Source organism: Marmota monax, unplaced genomic scaffold (assembly GCF_021218885.2).
Source record: "Marmota monax isolate L192 unplaced genomic scaffold, Marmota_monax_Labrador192_F-V1.1 WCK01_AAM20220418_F8-fsc00060, whole genome shotgun sequence".
Taxonomy (NCBI): domain Eukaryota; kingdom Metazoa; phylum Chordata; class Mammalia; order Rodentia; family Sciuridae; genus Marmota; species Marmota monax.
This window is the reverse complement of record NW_026692826.1, coordinates 2,632,920-2,651,104: the sequence shown is the minus strand read 5'-3', so window position 1 is coordinate 2,651,104 and position 18,185 is coordinate 2,632,920. Positions and strand designations below refer to the sequence as shown.

The 18,185-nt window shown below is 36.2% G+C and overlaps 1 protein-coding gene across 3 annotated transcripts in view; it reads right to left on the bottom strand.

The window, feature by feature from the left end:
• Ccdc102b (coiled-coil domain containing 102B) overlaps positions 1-17,593 on the bottom strand; it is a 197,030-nt gene extending 179,437 nt beyond the window's left edge. The window contains exon 1 of one of the 3 annotated variants that reach the window (XM_058580669.1): positions 17,277-17,593. The gene's annotated coding sequence lies outside the window, so the exon portion shown is untranslated. The remainder of the gene's footprint in view (positions 1-17,276) is intronic. The other 2 variants (XM_046448631.2, XM_046448632.2) reach the window with 2 other exon arrangements.
• Positions 17,594-18,185: the final 592 nt, after the last annotated feature.

The following is an 18,185-nucleotide window of genomic DNA, read 5'->3' as shown; positions in this document are numbered from 1 at the left end:
ACATTTATAATGAGCCCCAAAGGAGGCACAAGTGTGCATGACAGAGGTTAGAGTTTTCCACTGCACAGGGGTGATGAGGAGGAGGTGGCATGGGGGACACTTCTAACAGGGCTCTGCCACTTGAGCTGGAGGGTGACTTCATGACTGCTCTCAAAAATCCATGAGCTCTATGTGCTTTGACTAAGTAACTTAAGTGAATCCACCAACATTGAATCTCAACATTGAGATCACCAGAAAGCAGCCGCATGCCAGAGATGTCTTTATACATCCATCCAGATCTCAGCAGTCAGGGTGTTTCCAGGAGGGGCAGGAGACATGTGATAAAGAGCATCGTCATGCTTGGCAAGGTGAGCTCCTGTGAGAGTGCAGCCTGACCACAGAGCAGCACTGAGCCTTTGCTTGGTGGCTGAGGGGAGAGTATAAGGAGCAAGGACTTTCCAGACACACTGGGGGGGAAGAGCCTGGCCACAGGGCTGGGTCCACATAGTTCCTTCTCTTCTGCAAATTACGTCAGCTCTGCCTGAAAGGAGATGCACTCCTCCAAAGGGTGGACAACCTTGGTGGGTCAAATAAGGTCTCCTCCAATAGTGTGGTTTATTATGGAAATTCTGAATGGTTCTAAAATGCAAAATTTCTCCAATAAATTCACTTAATTGCAGTAAAAGTTTGATGAGATTTATATATACGATACTATATATGTACAAATAACATATGTCACATGTACAAATTTCATCTTTGTTTTTATTAGAATTCAGTGACAATATACTGAAAAATTAAAAATTTAGCTCTTTTCTAATTGTCTCTTTAATACAAAGAAGCATGTTTGATTATACAAACACCCACATTAAGTTCTCCATATATGTTTTTGTCTTGTGAAATTAATACCCATTAAAAATACTGTGTTCATATTATCAGAATTTGATTCTTAAATATACATCCTTTACTAGAAATAAGGCATGAATATCAGCAAACAAATGATTTGTATGATCTTTGAGAAGTCTCAGGACAAAGCAATCAACTGTCCTGTGATCCTATACAAACAGGCAACTGAGGTCATTTCTTAATACCCGGTCCACTCAAAGATACCATTCTTGCATTCACAAAAATGTTCAATTTAAATAGGTCAGTGCAAGATTCTCTGGGCCTGCTTCAATATAATGAGCAAGAACTAAACAAAGATAATTAGACTTGAAAAAATTAAAAAACCTACCCACTTCCTCCATCTTTATACATATTTCCATTTCAAACAGTTAGGACACACAAAAACAGAATCCTAATAATTATGTTGCTATTCAAATGCTAAAATTAAAATGAGAAAAGCGAATATGTAACTTGATATTATGAAAAAGTTTTAATTCCAATTTTGAGTTCTTCTTGCTCACTATGCTTATGAAAGCCAAAGCTATTTATAAATTTCTAACAATCCTTGGCAACATAAAAGATCTTGCTTCAGATCCCCAAGTTTCCCATGGAATTCTGTTGCATAAATCTAGGGGGGAAAAACAAATTCAACTTTATTTTATGCTATAGGTTAATCTGCACTATTTCAGATCAAAAGAATTCTCAGACCAGTATAATCATGTCACTGGTCTGAGAATTTTATAAAGCATTTTATAAAAGTAGCGATAAACTTAATTTTAAAATATAAAAACTCATGTAACATTATATATATATATATATATATATATATATATATAAAATATGAAATATTATTGTTGTTGTTGTTGTTTGGTCTAAACAGCAACAGTTAAGTAGTGGGATGGCTTGAGACTCTTTTGGCTCCATACAACTCACTACTTTCTCTCTCCCAGAATGTTAAACATCAGACCAGTCCCAAGCATCCTGTTAATCATCACAAGAGTTACTTTGAACATACATTTTATCTCTGGTTTTATTATAGATTAAGTCAGCCGAGCTGATGCTTCCCCTGTGTAATGCTGCTTTTACCCATTATTACTGTTTGACAGCTGTTGATCGCTCTTCAAGAGAACCTTTCTACAAGCTCCTTTGTTTCCGCAAATCATGAAAGGGAATGGGGAGTAAGCTAGACTGAAAACGAATGTGCCACTTTTGTGCAGGTGTGACCCAAAGAAGTTAACTTGTCCTGTTTTACAATAAAACAGGAGTGATTGTGGCTATGTCACCCCCCATACACACACATACATACACACACACACATTCATATGTACACACATACACACACACACATTCATGCACACATGCTCACATACTCCAGGAACAACACACACATTCAGTAGATGGTATCTGTCATTATTTTATGCTTTTCTCTCTCTCTCTCTCTCTCTCTCTCTCTCTCTCTCTATATATATATATATATATATATATATATATATATATATATTCCCCTTCTGTACATGGTGAATCTGTGGCTGAAATTAAAATTCAGAATATAAAGCCAACTGGCACACATATCTGATTACTAGTGTCAGTCACATCTTCAGTAAAGAACAGTGTGTTTTATTTTCTCCTCTTCCTTCGGGCAGGAAAAAAAAAATCTGCTAAACTGAAATTAGGGGAAATGAGATTAATAAAATCTAGAAAACAAAGTGTTTAAAGATAAAACAATGAACAGGATGTAGGAATGTAAACAATTCCACTTCCAAATAATCTAGTTATGGGAACAGTGAAATGACAAATTGAAGTAAACAACTGAAGCTGATTTTCCCTTGGTTCCTGGTCAAATAGAAAGCTCATCTCACGGGGCCCATTGCTCTGCTGTCCTGTCTGTTGTCAGCCCTGGTTTACACTACAGTACGCTAGGTACACAGTCTAGACTGAGAGAAACCGACCTGGGGTCTGCAGAAAGAGTTGGAGAAATGAAGGTAGGGCATAAGCTTTGAAAAAAGAAAAGTGCTCAGTGTGTGTGCGTGGTGTGTGTGTGTGTGTGAGAGAGAGAGAGAGAGAGAGAGAGAGAGAGAGAGAGAGAGAGAGAGAGAGAGATTAGTAGGGGCAGCATCTTGTTTATTTGAGTTCTCACAGAAACCAGAATAAAGAAGATATTCAATTAGTGAATCTAGGGGGAATCAAAACCTCAATTCAATTTAGAAAGAGGTTACTAAAAAATCTATAAATTTTGGTTTGTGTGTGTCCATTGGGATCCTACAAGGGAGTCATATTCCAATCATCAGGCATCTCCCCAAGCTTATTGGAGACAAAAACATTTCAGTATGTGTGTGGTGTTTTTGTGCGTGGTTGATGTGGGTATGAGTATCCACTGGGATTCCTCAGTCTTCTTGGAGACAAAAACACTTCTGGTATGTGTGTATTTGCATGTGTGGTTGATGTGGGTGTGAGTGTGTGAATCAAAGAAATGTAGGGAAAAGGTGAGAGAATAATAACTAGGAAATGGTAATTAATTCTGATATTTCAGAACTGGTGACCAAAAGTATTTAGCTTTCAATAACTAAAATCCTCCAGCTAATGTGTGATAAGGTAGTTTACTCATATAACCTATGTAAAATACTAACTTTCCTTCTTCAATAAAAAGAGGTTAAGAAACTACATGTGCTACAATACACAACAGTCTGCATTTTCTATTAATTAATTAATATTGTTGAAAATAATTTTCCTGGAAAATAATCTAGCACACCAAAAACATTAGCAGCCATAGAGTTATGTAGCAGAAGAATAAATATAATTATCCTAAATGTTTCTGAGGTATTAGTTTTCCTCATTAAAGTTAGTTGTCTTTCAACTTATAATAAACACATTGTAGAGTTTTTTCTTTCACCTTGATTTTATTTTAAATGAAATATTCTGAGAAGAATGTTACAGCACTTATTTCTACTTCAAATACTTCAGAGATTATTTGCATTTTTTGAAATGCATGCTCTCAGCTAATTTCTAAACATTTCAGAAAACAGTTTCTATGAAATGATATTCTGTCATTTATCGCTGCCTTTAATTTTTTTAGAGAATCAAAAGAAATATTTGAAGACAGGAAAATAGCTATATCTTTCTTCAGTTTTCCTTTGAAAACAATGTAATTATACAGAATAGATTTTAAGAAATGTCTGAATGGAGCTGAGCTAGCCTACTGTTTGAACCAAGAGTTCTATGATTCTAAGAGAGACGTGATAATTACCCAAATTTCTCAATATTGTTCCTTGATTAAGCCAGTTTATTTCAATTTAAGTGTGTGATTTGTTGAAAGAGATCATGTAAATTGAATAACTATTCCCGCATAACAGAGCACAATGCCTGTTATTTAGAGAAAAGGCTTAGGAGAAAAAAAATCATCATAAATAATTTGCAAACTAGAAAATTCCTCCCTTAAAAAAAAAAGACTGAAGAAATATTTTTCACACCTTTCCTAGAAACTGGAGTAGAGAAAATATTCCATTTTTCCCCCTGAGGGAGTATAGAAATATTCCCATTATTTCCTAGAAAGAATCGATGAATTCTGCTGCTGCAGGGTGCTTGGGAACACATATTATGTTGTTCCTTGTATATAAATTCACTCTGATCATCTCTGTGCCCTGGTGGTGCCCTGATGACTGCAGGCTGCTGGGCCTCCCTGCCCAACCCTCTCAGACCCAGGTGAAGCCACCGCTAAGGACGTGACGCCTCGAGGGCCGAGACGGCGGATGGACAGTGGAAAGTCCTGCCACGGGTTAGACCCGTGAGCCGCGCAGATGGGGCCCTGCGTGACAGCTCGGTGCCGGTGGCGGTTTGACGGTTCTTCCTGGTCACTTGGTCCTGACCAGGAGGAACATGGTCCTAACGGTCCTGGAAGGTAGCGAAGCCGGGGACAATGATGGTGGAACGGCTCGCTGTCAACCGGCGGCTGCTCTTGGTTCTACCAAAGACAGAAATGGCCAGGAGCCCCCGCATTGGGTCAACTGGAGGTGCCCACCACCCTTTGGGAGGACTCACTGGTCATTTGTGGAAGGCACGTGTGTATAATACGAAAAAGCTGGTCGCAACTCTACCCCCAGCCTTTTAGCAGAAGATTTTTGCTGAATCTGGACATTTAGCTGTCAAGAGGCTGCGAGATGAGGTTCCTGTATCTTCTCACGCGAAGGACGGGGACACTTTAACATGGACGACCCACAGGACACAATCGATGCAGGCGCAGAAGCTCCCGGCTCCGCCCCCGGCTTGGAAGTAACTCCAGAGGAAGAGTCCAAGAGGCTTGGTGACAACGACAGTGACCAGCCCCGGGTCCCTGCTAGTGGTTGTACCAAAAAAGATCTACTGCAAAAATACAACAGTTTGGAGGACAAAATCGCTCTGCTCAGAGTGAACATCGACAGGGTGAGATGTCAGAGCCAGGACGTGGAGAAGAGATACCTTGAGAATATTGAAACTGTGAAAGCAAAGAGCGATGACCTCCAGAGGACCATCCGAGTGTACGAGAAAACGCAGAGAGAAACGACGTTCCAGAGGAACCAGCAGCTGAACGACCTGAAAGCTGAGATTACGATGCTAACGTCGGAACTGGAGAAGCTGAAGCAAGGCAAGGCCAGACTGGAAGCAGAACTGGAACCCTACCGCGCCAGACTGGATCTGGCGCCGTCCCATCCTTAGGAAAGTCAGACCCCCGGGGAGAGACCTAGAACTGGGTCTCCAGCGCACAAGAGAGGAGTACTCCAGTTCTCAGGCCAAAACGGATGCTGACACAGGCCACCCCAAAGACAACAGTGAGCTTGTCTCCCAAGAGCTTTCTAAGATCAAACTCTGCAGCCTAGAAAATCAGGACAACAGTCAGGGACACGGAGAAAGTCTTGGTCCAAGAGAAAACGTGGTGGTTCGTACCTCACAGCCACAGCCTGCAAGGAAGAGCCGGGAGGACCACCTGGCCAAGACGGAGCAGGCAGCAGGCAAAGGCTTACCCAGAGCACTAGAAGAAGTGACCACAGAGTTTGAACCTGGACCCACTAGAACCATTACACCCAAATCTAATAAGTCAAGCCAAAACCTACTTTTAGAAGCACAACAAGAATACGCAGAGATTTTAAAGAGAAAGTATATGGTCTGAAAGATACTTTACTTATGGAGCTGTTGACATAACAATTTCCCATTAAATGCATGATACGAATAACTTTAATTGAAGGAAAATGTTTGCATCATATGATTAATATTCATAAAATATTTGCAATTGAAAAAAAAAAGATTAGCTGCTTTCCTTCATTTTGTCAAACCATCTAAAGGCACCACCATCTTTTAGCTGGTGGAAGCCAGAAGGTTGTCAGTTTTCCTTTCCTAAACATTGTTTGTCATCCCCATACACCATCAGCTGTCAGTCCTGCTCACTGTAACTTCTGAAAGTTCTTCATCTCCATTCACTTTTCTCTTGGCACCTACTTAGTTCAAGTACCATCACCTCTGTCCTGAATTACTGGAACAGAGGTCTAAGTGCTCTCCCTCCACTCCCCTTGCCTTCGTCCAAGTTTCCTTTTCCCCTACTCTATCTCCCTAGCTTTTAATCTTGTGCTATCAATATAAATCAATTTCCTTGGAATGTCAGTATTTGCTTCACTATATGCTGTTTATATTTATTCAGAAGGAGTGTTTCTTTCATAAAGATTATACAAGTACCAGCCTGTACTGATATTTATGTTCACATGTTCAAACTTCAATATTCATTAGGGTCTTGATATATATTATTCATTTTTGTATTTTACTTGTTCTTGACTTATATAAAAGCATCAACCTCCTCAGTTGATATAAAGATCTGAAAAGCGTAGCCTCTGCTAAAAGAGATGTTTAATGCCAGCTTGTTGAGATGCCATTTGAATTCCCTAATATTTTCTCTAAGTACTTCTATTATTTAAGCTGCACCAAGACATGATAGTCATTTTCTACTCCTTTTTAAGTACAAAATCCATAAGTAGGTAATCACATATGGCCACATGATTGTTATGTCCATAAGACACAAAAGGAAAATTTCTCCTGAAATTATCTTGGGTATGAATTAAATTTTGTTACAAAATACACTTTAAAACTTTGACACTTTTCATAAAGTAGAATGGAGACCATTTGATACATTAACATAAGTGGATTTTGAATTTATTTTTAAGTAAAATTACTAGAATATGTTTTCCCATTAAAATAGAGAGTTTAACTCATGGAAATATGAAAAGCTGCTTTTCTTTTTCATAAATCTAACCATGATTCATAGTTCTTGCAATCTCCTTATGTTTCAATAATAATGTTAAACAACAAAAGGTTAAGTACTGGTCTGTAGTGATAAAAATCCAAGCCTATGTATTCCCGTGTGGTTTTATCTTATTCTCTCTTGGCAGAATTTTATTTTTCCTTCCAATATGGAAGATACTCATGTTCAGTCAATTTCTCATTTTAGTCAGCAGGCTCAGTGCATTAAGTCCTAACTCAGCCTGGTGTTTGCTCCTTGCAGATCCAGACTTCACCTCCCTGGCTCTCTCACCTCCGAGTCCCATGGCTGTCCACACTCCATGCATCAGGGGATCACCACCCTGATCCCTGCTCTCTCTCTTACTCTCACCCTCCCGAAAGCAGCCTCCCTCCAGTCTCCCGTTCACCTTACCCATTCCTTCCAGAACCCTCTGTCCTCAAACCTCTCCTACCTGTGTCAATTGCTCCCTTCCTTAAAGTTTACATTTTATCAACATAGAAAGGTAACAGTTTTTTAAATGTTTCTGTGGAGGTTCTATATGATTTATGACTTTATGTTCGGACTTCCTAATTAAGAAATTTTTTAAACAGAGTTGCACTAAAAATCCTTGAACTTGTAAATTTTAAGAGTGAACTTCATTCAGGAAGCATTCAGAGAAAAGGCAGAGAAAGACACACTAACAATAGAGATTTTAGTTACTAGATTGTTAAAGCAGATTAGGGGAGATTTCCTTGAAATTTTTAATGGTGTTGTAGAGTTACAAAAACAAATTATGTTTGGTCTTTTTTGCTGTTGTATTTTCATTTTAACCAGATAGAAGGCATCTGTCTCAAGCATAGATAAAAATCTAAGTGGGGCTTTGCTAGCTGTTATGGTAACCCAAATGATTATCCCTTTTGTGGAAGTGATTCAATGAGATTTATAAATAACTTCCTGTTGAAAAAAAGATAAAAATAAAAATAAAATTCATCTGAAAAAAATACATAGCTGCTTACTATCCTTTTAAATCTTTTAGTTATATTTTATATTGTGTGCGTCTCTGTGTGTGTTTCCTAAGCCAGCATCCCTTGCATATAATATATTCTATTCCATTCTAAGTGATTTATATTCTGTTGCAAATCTTTCTGTGGCTCCAAACTTCAATGAAAAAGATTATCATATAAAGTAAATTATATATCAAAAAACAAAAAGTAGTAAACTACAGTAATTTTAAGATTTTCAAGTGCCTGTAATTATTTTCCTTTGTCTAACACTTAAGGAGCTCATGTGATAACAAAAGCAAAATAAAAGACACAAAAGCCGGCAAGTTCATACGAAATGATGTATTCTGATGACCATTTTTTTTTTGCTCATTTCTATTCTAATTTTATTTCTTTTTTTTAAAAAAATTATTTTTTATTTTATTTTTTATTTATTTTTTATTTTTTTAATTGGTTGTTCAAAACATTACAAAGCTCATGACATATCATCTTCCATACGTTTGATTCAAGTGGGTTATGAACTCCCATTTTTTACCCCAAATACAAGTTGAAGAATCATATCGGTTACACATCCACATTTTTACATAATACCATATTAATGACTGTTGTATTCTGCTACCTTTCCTATCCCCTACTATAAAATTTATTTTTTATTAATTGCTCGAGACAATACAATGATCTTGACATATCATACATTTGATTCAATGGGGTATGAATTCTCATTTTTCCACGTGTACAGATTGCAGGATCACATTGGTTATACAGCCACGTATATACATACAGCAATACTAGTGTCTGTTGTATTCTGATGACCATTTTATTAAAACACATACACAAAAATGTCTTCTCATTTCTGCATGATGTTACAGTAGAATAAAGATAAATATTATATTTTTAAACTTGCATTTTTGTATTAAGTCAGTGAGTGCTTACTGAATGTCTACTATATCCCAAGCACATCATTCTAGAGGTTGAAGTTGTACCAGAGAAGAAAAAGATTTGAATGTCCACCCTCAAGGAGCTCCCATTGTGATTACCTGTGAAATCTGACTGAGAAATTCAAGTAAGTATTAAAAAAGAAAAGTTTTCCAAAGACTCACTTTTATCAAGTTAGCGAGCTGTTCACATTTTTAAATGAAACAAAACATATTATGAATGAAAATGAATTATTTAGAATATGATGGAAAAACTGGAAAATAGAATTGTATAAACTATAAAGCAAACTAGCCCTGTTTTTGGAGTTTAATACTCCTGATTACCCTCCCACATATAAATATTTACACAGCCAACTCTACTTTCTGTATGGAAAATGAAGGGACTGGGGGCAGAAAGTCAACTGAACTTTCTAAATATCCTCCAAGTGTGTTATGGAGACAGGAAAGCTGGCTGCCTCCACCCCTCCAAAGCGGTGTGTTCACAGGGCAGCCCTGCAAAAACTAAGTCTCTGCATACTCCAAACCCACAGGTCAGCTTTAGTCCTTGAATTAAATGCCTTTATTAATGAAGTTGCAGAAGAGGTTGACAGAATAAAATTATTAGTGAAAATGGAACTTCCTGTTTCATAATTGTTTTTTCTTAAAGTACACAATTAATTTTGAAATCACAAGGCTAGCTCCTTCTGAATACTAATAGCATGAATTTCAGAAAGTATATCGTTGTATGTCTTGGGAGATGAATGAAAAAAGATCAAAGGAAGATGAAAAATGTGTTTTCAACATAAATAAAATAACATTCATTTATATGCAGTTAAATCAAGTAATTTCTCCTATTAAGGAGCATTTTTAAACTCAGAAAAGTTATCAAAAAATCAAAGACAGACAATGGGATTATTTAAGACTAATATTCTTGTACAATCTAACAAAAAGGGAAATAATGTATATATAGCCTAATATAAATATATCATTACCATGGATTAGCAGGACATTAGCTAACAGTGTATGGGGGTTTACCCAAGAGTGTCTGAGTCACCATAATTAGATGTGTGGCATCATTACATTTCTGTGGACTCTTCTGAGTCCATAGAAATACTATCAATCACATTTTATTGTAATTCTTTTCATTTTAATGTAATATAAACAAGAAATCAGTTTTCAGATACATCCTTCGGAAAACACAACGTGATGCTTTTGTAGTGCATAAGCTCCTTATAACAATGAGATGCAAATGTTGATCTCACTGGAAGTGTTTCATTTATAAGAGTTTATATCTTAAGAAAGACATGAAATCTTAAAAAAACAAATATTAGAACTTTATTCAACAATTATTTGCTATAAACATGAGTAGAGCTTTTTCCTGGTTTTAGTCCCTGTACATATGTTCCCCATTTTAGTCAGTGAATTAATCATTTGTTTAGACACAGGATCCTCAGCTTCCAATCATCTTTATAAGTGTTGATGTTCCTGATTTTCTAATTTTAACATAGGAAAAGAAAGCACTAAAAAATTTAACCATAAAGCAAAATTCTTAACATAATTGCTAATTGATCTGGTATCAGTTTTCATTTGTGTCCTTTTATTTTGGCTTAGTTGTTTATTTCCTTAGTAATAAAAACTAAGGGAACAGGATTAAAAATTTCAAAATAACAGGAAGTGAGTAAGCAGTGTTTATATTTCTCAAAAGATCTGACTTTCCAGTCCCTGAAACAGAAAATGTAACCCATGTGTAAGGAAAGCTGCAGAGTCAGAGTCCAGATTAAAATCTTGGTTGCTGGAAGCTTTGTTTTCACCTCATCTCCCAGTCTGAATATTTTCTTCTCATCGACTCTTTCACAAGTAATCCCTCGAACGTCTCAATCTAAAATCTTCCTCCAAAACTCTTCTTTTGCTGTTTTTCTCTTAAATATCTCTGCCTCCTCAGATTTATAGATTTAATTTAATTTTAGTTTATAAATACACAAATAAATACTAAGAATTCTGTGGATTCTTAGAATTGGGTTTATCATTTCCATCCTTGCCTGCTTTGACACCTATTAGACTTCCCTAAATTGTTCAAATCTCTTAATCAATAACAACCAGAGGGCATATTGGCTTGGTTATGTCTATAGGCTGCCAGAATTTATGTACTTCTCAGTGTCAAGATAACATAAATATGCAAACAAGACGACATCAGAAGGTTTGGTACAAGCCAGAGGACGGTGGGTCAGATTTAGGAAATCTGGATCAAGTCTCATCCTTAATAAGCTCATTAAACTTTATGTATTCATTTACAATAAGGAGAGAGATGGTATGATCTATGACTGCCCTGAGAGTGTTTTTTTTTTTTTACTTTATTTCACAGTGCATGAGTCACAGGCCATCGGGCATGGTACTTCCTTGCCAGAAGTAGTGCTCCCTAGAAATGAAGGCAGCATGGGTCGAAATGATCTAAAGCATGAATTTGACAGGGCACAGAAAATAAAAATATAAAATATCTCACTAAAAACTATATATATTGCTTATATGTTATATGATGATGTTATATATTGGGCTTACTAAAATATATTAATTTCACTTATTTGTCATTTAATTTTTTAGCTACTTTAAATTGAAAATCATGCTTGAGCTATATTTATATTGCACAGCACAACTCTAGAGTATCCGAAAAGTTTCAAAATGTTTCTTTTTTATGGAGAATTTTACAGAAATGGAAAACTATGTTTTGATTTTTCAAAAGCACGTTCAACATGTTTTGGCAACATTTCTGTTTCAATCATGTAGAGTTTTCCTATATATGTTTCAAATTAAGGTGATTGCTCATAACATTATTGGCAAATATATTCTTGAAAAGTGTGTTCTGATAATGAAACACCAAAATGTCTATGGCTGTCATTTAAATATATGTGTACAGGTCATTTTATTCCTGGCCATACAGTTACATAATGCAGTTGTCATATCACAAGCAAATGGACATCATTAAAAAAATTAGATACATCTGCTCAACAGTTCAATCTAAACTTTGAGAAATCCCACCATTTAGACAATATGCAAAAAATGATGACTAACTTTTAAAATGTGTATTTGTTAAAATATCTGCTGTACTGGAAGTCAGAGGCCAAGAATCATATTACCCATTCATGCTCTCTTAACAGCATTATTTTAGAACTTAACTGTATTTAAATTTTAGCTTAGGGCTGGGGATGTGGCTCAAGAGGTAGCGGGCTCGCCTGGCATGCATGCGGCCCGGGTTCGATCCTCAGCACCACATACACACAAAGATGTTGTGTCCGCCGAAAACTAAAAAATAAAATATTAAAATTCTCTCTCTTTCTCTCTCTCTCTCTCTCAAAAAAAATTTAGCTTAAACTTTGGCAAAGAATAAACATCTAGAAAAATTGTGAACTTAGAATTTGTTGGATGTGAAAAATGCTATCTTGCTCCTATCCCTCTCTGCATGAAGATTTATTTTTCTAATGCAGTTTGTATGAGCGATCAGGACATGATGTAAACAGAAAGGAGACAAACAGAGAATTCTAGCAAGATACCAGCACCCTAGCATGGGAACGGGTATTAAAATTTATCTAGTGAAACCAACTGTGTTACTTAATTGCTTAAGTACTGGAGGAGTTGAAGCATTTCAGGGACAAAAACTCCATGTCCAAAACATTTCCACATGTAGTACCCTTATAACTAATATTCTCACCCTAAGTTCCTAATAACTCCAATATCTTCACTTCACCTCTCCACTGGCTACTTATACACCCTAGACACCATACTGCACTAGCATTTCTTTCCAAATCAATGACACACACCTCTTATTACCTCCTCCCATCCTCCATGTAACTGTCCTTTTTGAACCAGGCTTGAGTCTGTCAATCAACTCTACGACCTTTCCACTGTCTCTCACTTATTTCACATCTCCCCTCCCCTCCTCCTCTGTACTCCATTTTTAATAGATAAGTCTCATCCTGGCATTCCATCCACCTCACCAGCTTAGAAAACCCTAACAGGTCAATGCCGTCTATCTGCCTGCTCCATATGTGCCCCTGAGCACCTGCTCATATTAGAGAAAACACCTGCTTGGGTCTCACCTCAGGTTCTTGATTCTGAACCTCAAAGGGACTTTCACCACTGCCAACTCAACCTTATCCCATTTCACTTCTCTTCCACTAGACTCCTGTCTTCCTTAAGGCATCTTCGTTGGTAAAATTGTTATGTTTTCCCACGCTCTACACCTCTCAATCTCAGGATGCCCATGTGCTATGTGTTTCTGCAGAGGGATTGTCCATGCCCTCAAGTCAGGCTTCCTGTTCGTAGGCACATCTCATCCCCGCTCACCTACTCAAAGGCGGGTCTCCTGCCAACACAGTCCTTGCTCCTGTGTTACATCAGTTTAGACCCCTGCTTTAGGCCATTCTCATCAGCAAGAGAAGTGTTGTGATACCTTCAACTTTCAAAAGTGATCTTGATCCCTGCTCAGGAGCCATCCCATTTCTCTGGATTTTTATAATAAAAATCTTTAAGAAAACATTTTTCTCTTTCTATTCTCTCTTGAAGTTACTCTATCAGTTTCAGCCCCAACTTCAAACAAAATCAGAGAATGAATGATTTCTACATCACTAAATCTAATTAATGGTTAACTCTAGACCTGAAATTCCTGTTTTATTTGAACAATCGGTAGCATTTTATATGATTGTTATTTCCATCTTTCCAGAATCCCTCACTCACCTGACTTAAATCAACCCAGATAATATTTAAATACATAGTAATATTAATAATTTTTCAAAGTTAGGATTTCAATTAAATGGCTAGTTTATTTCCTCTAATACAGTGTCCAGTTTTCCTTTTTGTACCCAAGGTCTCAAGTTCATATTCTATCACATTTGAGCATCTGTAATTGGTGAGAACTTGGCATCAGGAATAAAAATCATTCTGTGCAATATAATCTTGGAACACAACCTAAATCTGTTTATTTAAAATACAAAGTCATGAGGTCAGGGACCAGATCATTGCATTTCAAATATCTTCATCTGTTTCAGTGTATGGAAAATATGTTTCTCCTGTAAAGCTTACTTAAATGATACTATACTTATAAAGTAACAGATAACATGTTTATAACTGATAGCATAGAAACCATCATATATGCATATATTTGTATATGTGTATATAAATCTTCCAAAAAAACTCATTAACAGCATAAGCTGAAGTGTTTTTTTTTAACTTCATTCAAACCATAGAAAAGAGAGAAGAAGAAAATGAATGCTAATTCAAACACTAGTTCTATTTTACTTCAAGAGGAAATAAAAGATATTTAAAGTTTGTATACATGGGGGACAGTTGCTAATAAATAGGTTCTAGTAATTTTACTATGGATACACTGAATATTACATAATCCATTAGCAACATAAATTTTATGTGTACTCTTCCACTTGTTGAGATAAAACTAAAATGTATATGGTGCTTTCCTTTGATAATAATTGCATCTTTCCATAGTTTTAAGAGGGCATGGTCACTAAGTAGTCATCAACATCACACATTGAAAAGAAATCAAGGAGAGTCAACGTGCTCCTGATAACATTCCCAAGCACTTCAAGTATTTCTATTGTGTACAGTGATCTTTGCTGAAAACCTGTAATGAAATTTCCTCTGAGAAATCAAAAGATACCTTCTCTTTAATGTTTTTTAAAATAAGAAAGAAAGCTGTGAGTATTGAAGAGGAGGCAAAACAATTCAAATGTAAAATCTGCTCCTTATTTTTTCTCTACAAGCATTTTATTTGTACTTGTTTTTAGTAAATCTCTTCCACAGACCCAAATATTTATTTGCCTTTCATTTGTTACCTACCATGAACCAGGTATCAGGCTTGATGCAGATGACAAATATGAACTCACACACAGGTGCCCACACACACTGAAACCTATTGTCCCTTCCTCAAGTGATCCATATTTTCATACTTTATTAGAAAAATAGCATAGAACACTGTAAACACCTCCCTGGTAGTCAGAGACACAGATCCACAAGGCCAGATATGTCTCCGTAACAATTACTGTTCCTTATTTTCATCATTGATTTCTGTTCTCTATTGCCAAAGAAAAGAGTGGAACACTTGATAGAATTGTGATTGATTGGCTATACGGAATATTGAAATTGATCTTTGGGTTGTTGTCTCCCTTCCTCCTCTTTGTACCTTATTAATTCAATGCCCATTTCAAAACTCTCTGTTTAACTTCTACCAGATTCACATTCCTAAAATACCAGCATAGCACTGTGAACATACTCTGGAGCCAGAAAGACAGTGCCTGCAACCCTGGCTCCGGCGCTCACTGTATCTGTGGCTGTAAGTAAATGATTTGACATTTCTGAACACCAGATTTCTTCATGTGTAAATGAAGGTAACTTGTAAAATGAAGTTCAGTTTACTGCAGAGCTATCAGAATTGAAGACATGTATGTCAATCACCTTGCACACAGGAAACACCATCTGTGTTGGCAGGATATGCTGCTGATGGTGAGAATGAGGTTAAGGATGATATACTCCAGCTCAGAAACTTGCCATCACCCTCACTGAAGGATATATAAAACTTGAAACATTGTGTGAATTTTAAGATTTCCACAAACATTTTCTGCTCCACCTATGTGGAGCACAATGTCAACTATTCACAAAGTGCATTTTTCATGTTCCGATCTCTCAGATTACTTCCCACTATTCTTCCATGCTTTATGCTAATTAGTGCCTTTAAGTTGACTGCTTCCTCAAAGTAAGAATATTTCTCTTGTTTTGAGCACCTATCTAAGTTTCACTAATTTTTCAATATTCATCAGAAAGTTGAACCTCTTTCAAAGTCTCATGAGTTCCTCTAATACTAACATCTCTGCTAAAAATAAAACTTTTTAAGATTTTGATGGATCTCAATTAACCTTGTCATATCAGCATAAAAATAAGGCACTTTTTCAAATAAAGGTGACCTGAGAATATTTTTCATATATTTAAGAATCATACTCATTATCTTTCTGCCTCTAAGAATTAGCTAAAATACATAAATTAAAGGTCATATCCACTGTAAGAGGCAAGAAGCTCTGTACCTGGGATGAAGCAACTGTTGAAGCCAATGAACATGCAGAATTCAAAAGAGAAACCAAAAAATAACATTATTTCACAAGAAAACTATTTTTAAAGTTTCTGAAAAATAATGTTTCTGAAAAAAAAATTCACATAAACTATTTCTCCATATATTTTAAGTCCAGATTGCAAAATGACACAAAACCTATAAATATTGTCTGACTAACTTATTAAATTCCTTTCCAATTTACTATTTCTCAAAAATGTGGGAAAAATAGAATTCAAGAACATTTAATGTGTACATAAGGACATTTATGGATAACAAAAAGATTATAAAAAACAGAAAAATGGGTATTGATGTAAATAAGATTATAAAGAAATATCATTATATAGTTTGGTGCCTTATATTACTTAAACATTTCTAATTGTATCTTTTATTTTAAGAATATCTTCCTCATATTTATGTCCAACTGATATACCCACTGGGCATTTATTTGATAATTTATCTTTGTAGAAAACATAAGCAAATTCTTCCCAATTGATTATAGAGAGTTTTTTTACTTTAACCCTGCAATTTATTTCTGTATAATTGAACATCAATTTCTTTTCTTTGCTCTTAAATACAAGATTTTATGATTTTATTCCATGTCTCTAACTCTTCCACACTATACAGGTAACATATAAAACAAAGACAGTATTAGGGCAATATTTAAAGTATACTTTTCTGTTAAGGATGAAAGGAATTTAGCATGAAGTCTCATGAAATGAAAAGTGCATAGACTTTGCATGACAATTTCACAGTTTTTACTACAAGAATACAGATTACTTCAAACACATTCATTTATATGCACATGGAACTAGAAAGTAAGGATTCACTATCAACCAATTCTATGACTGTCTAAAATTGGAGTTGAATTTTTACCTGAGTTTTGTTTAGAATATAGTTTTTTTTATATAAAGACAGAAAATGCATGAAGCTGTCAGAATAGATAATACCTACAGTGGAAAAAAAGGAAGGGAAGCAAAGAAATCAACTGTATTTTAAAAAGAACCCCCAAATCCTGCTTCCAGACCTACAGCAAGTAGCTTTCCTCTATATCTTATAAGCAACTGTCTTTTCCTTTGCTCTGAGAACACAGGCTTTGCCTAGCAGGAAAGTATGAAAATTAAATAGAAAACCAGAAGGTTATGAAATTCTCTTACCCTCTGGGCTTGCGGGACTGCGCTAGCGTCTCAGTTGCAGACACATGTGTAAACAAGAGAATTTCCTGCATCCTTTTCTCATCTGAGCAGCTCCGGGGTCCTGGCCAACGGGATTATTCCAGTATTAAGGACACCCCACGCTAACTCCAAAAGGATTCCCATTGGTTGTGAAGTTCTCTCAAAACCGATACCACAACACCCTCTTTGGATCACAAGTAAGATAACCAAAATAAAATAATTTCAATGTTCTCAAAGTATTAAGTATTGTTATTCAAAGCTTTCCAGACAGCCCATTTGAAACTATGTTCTGTGAGCAGAAAAGGAAGAAAATACCTACCTCCTCATTCACACGTATATTTAGTATTTAATAATAATAACTTCTAAAAATGGAAAAGCCTAAAGCTAAAATGACAAAAACTATTAAAGCCCCTATCTGGAAAATAGCTAAAGGAAAATTCTACTGCAGGTCATAGAACAATGGAAAATATCACTTGTTCAATTTGGTTTGCATTAAATTGCCAAAAAAAGAAAAAGAAATCCTATTTAATAAAGTATTTGAGAATACAACTCATAATACAAAAACTATCTGTCAATCCTTTGATCTTAGTCATGTTGGCAGGGAATGTGACCTGCCGTCCCCAGGACTCACAGGAGAGTTCTCTGGCCTCTTCCCAGGGGAAGGAGTGGCTTTCCAGTGACATGACTCAGCTGTCAGGAAGTGTTGTGATGAGGGGTGCTGGCAGACCACGGAGAAGAGAGCTTTCCTGGCTGACAGAGGACACAATTCCCGAAGGAAAAGAGCAAGGGCAGAGGAGACAATCAGTATGCTCCTCATGAGTGACACCAGGACAGCTTTGGAAATTAGGAAGTAAATGTCAAGTAAATGAGTTTATTCTTCCACCTTTTAAT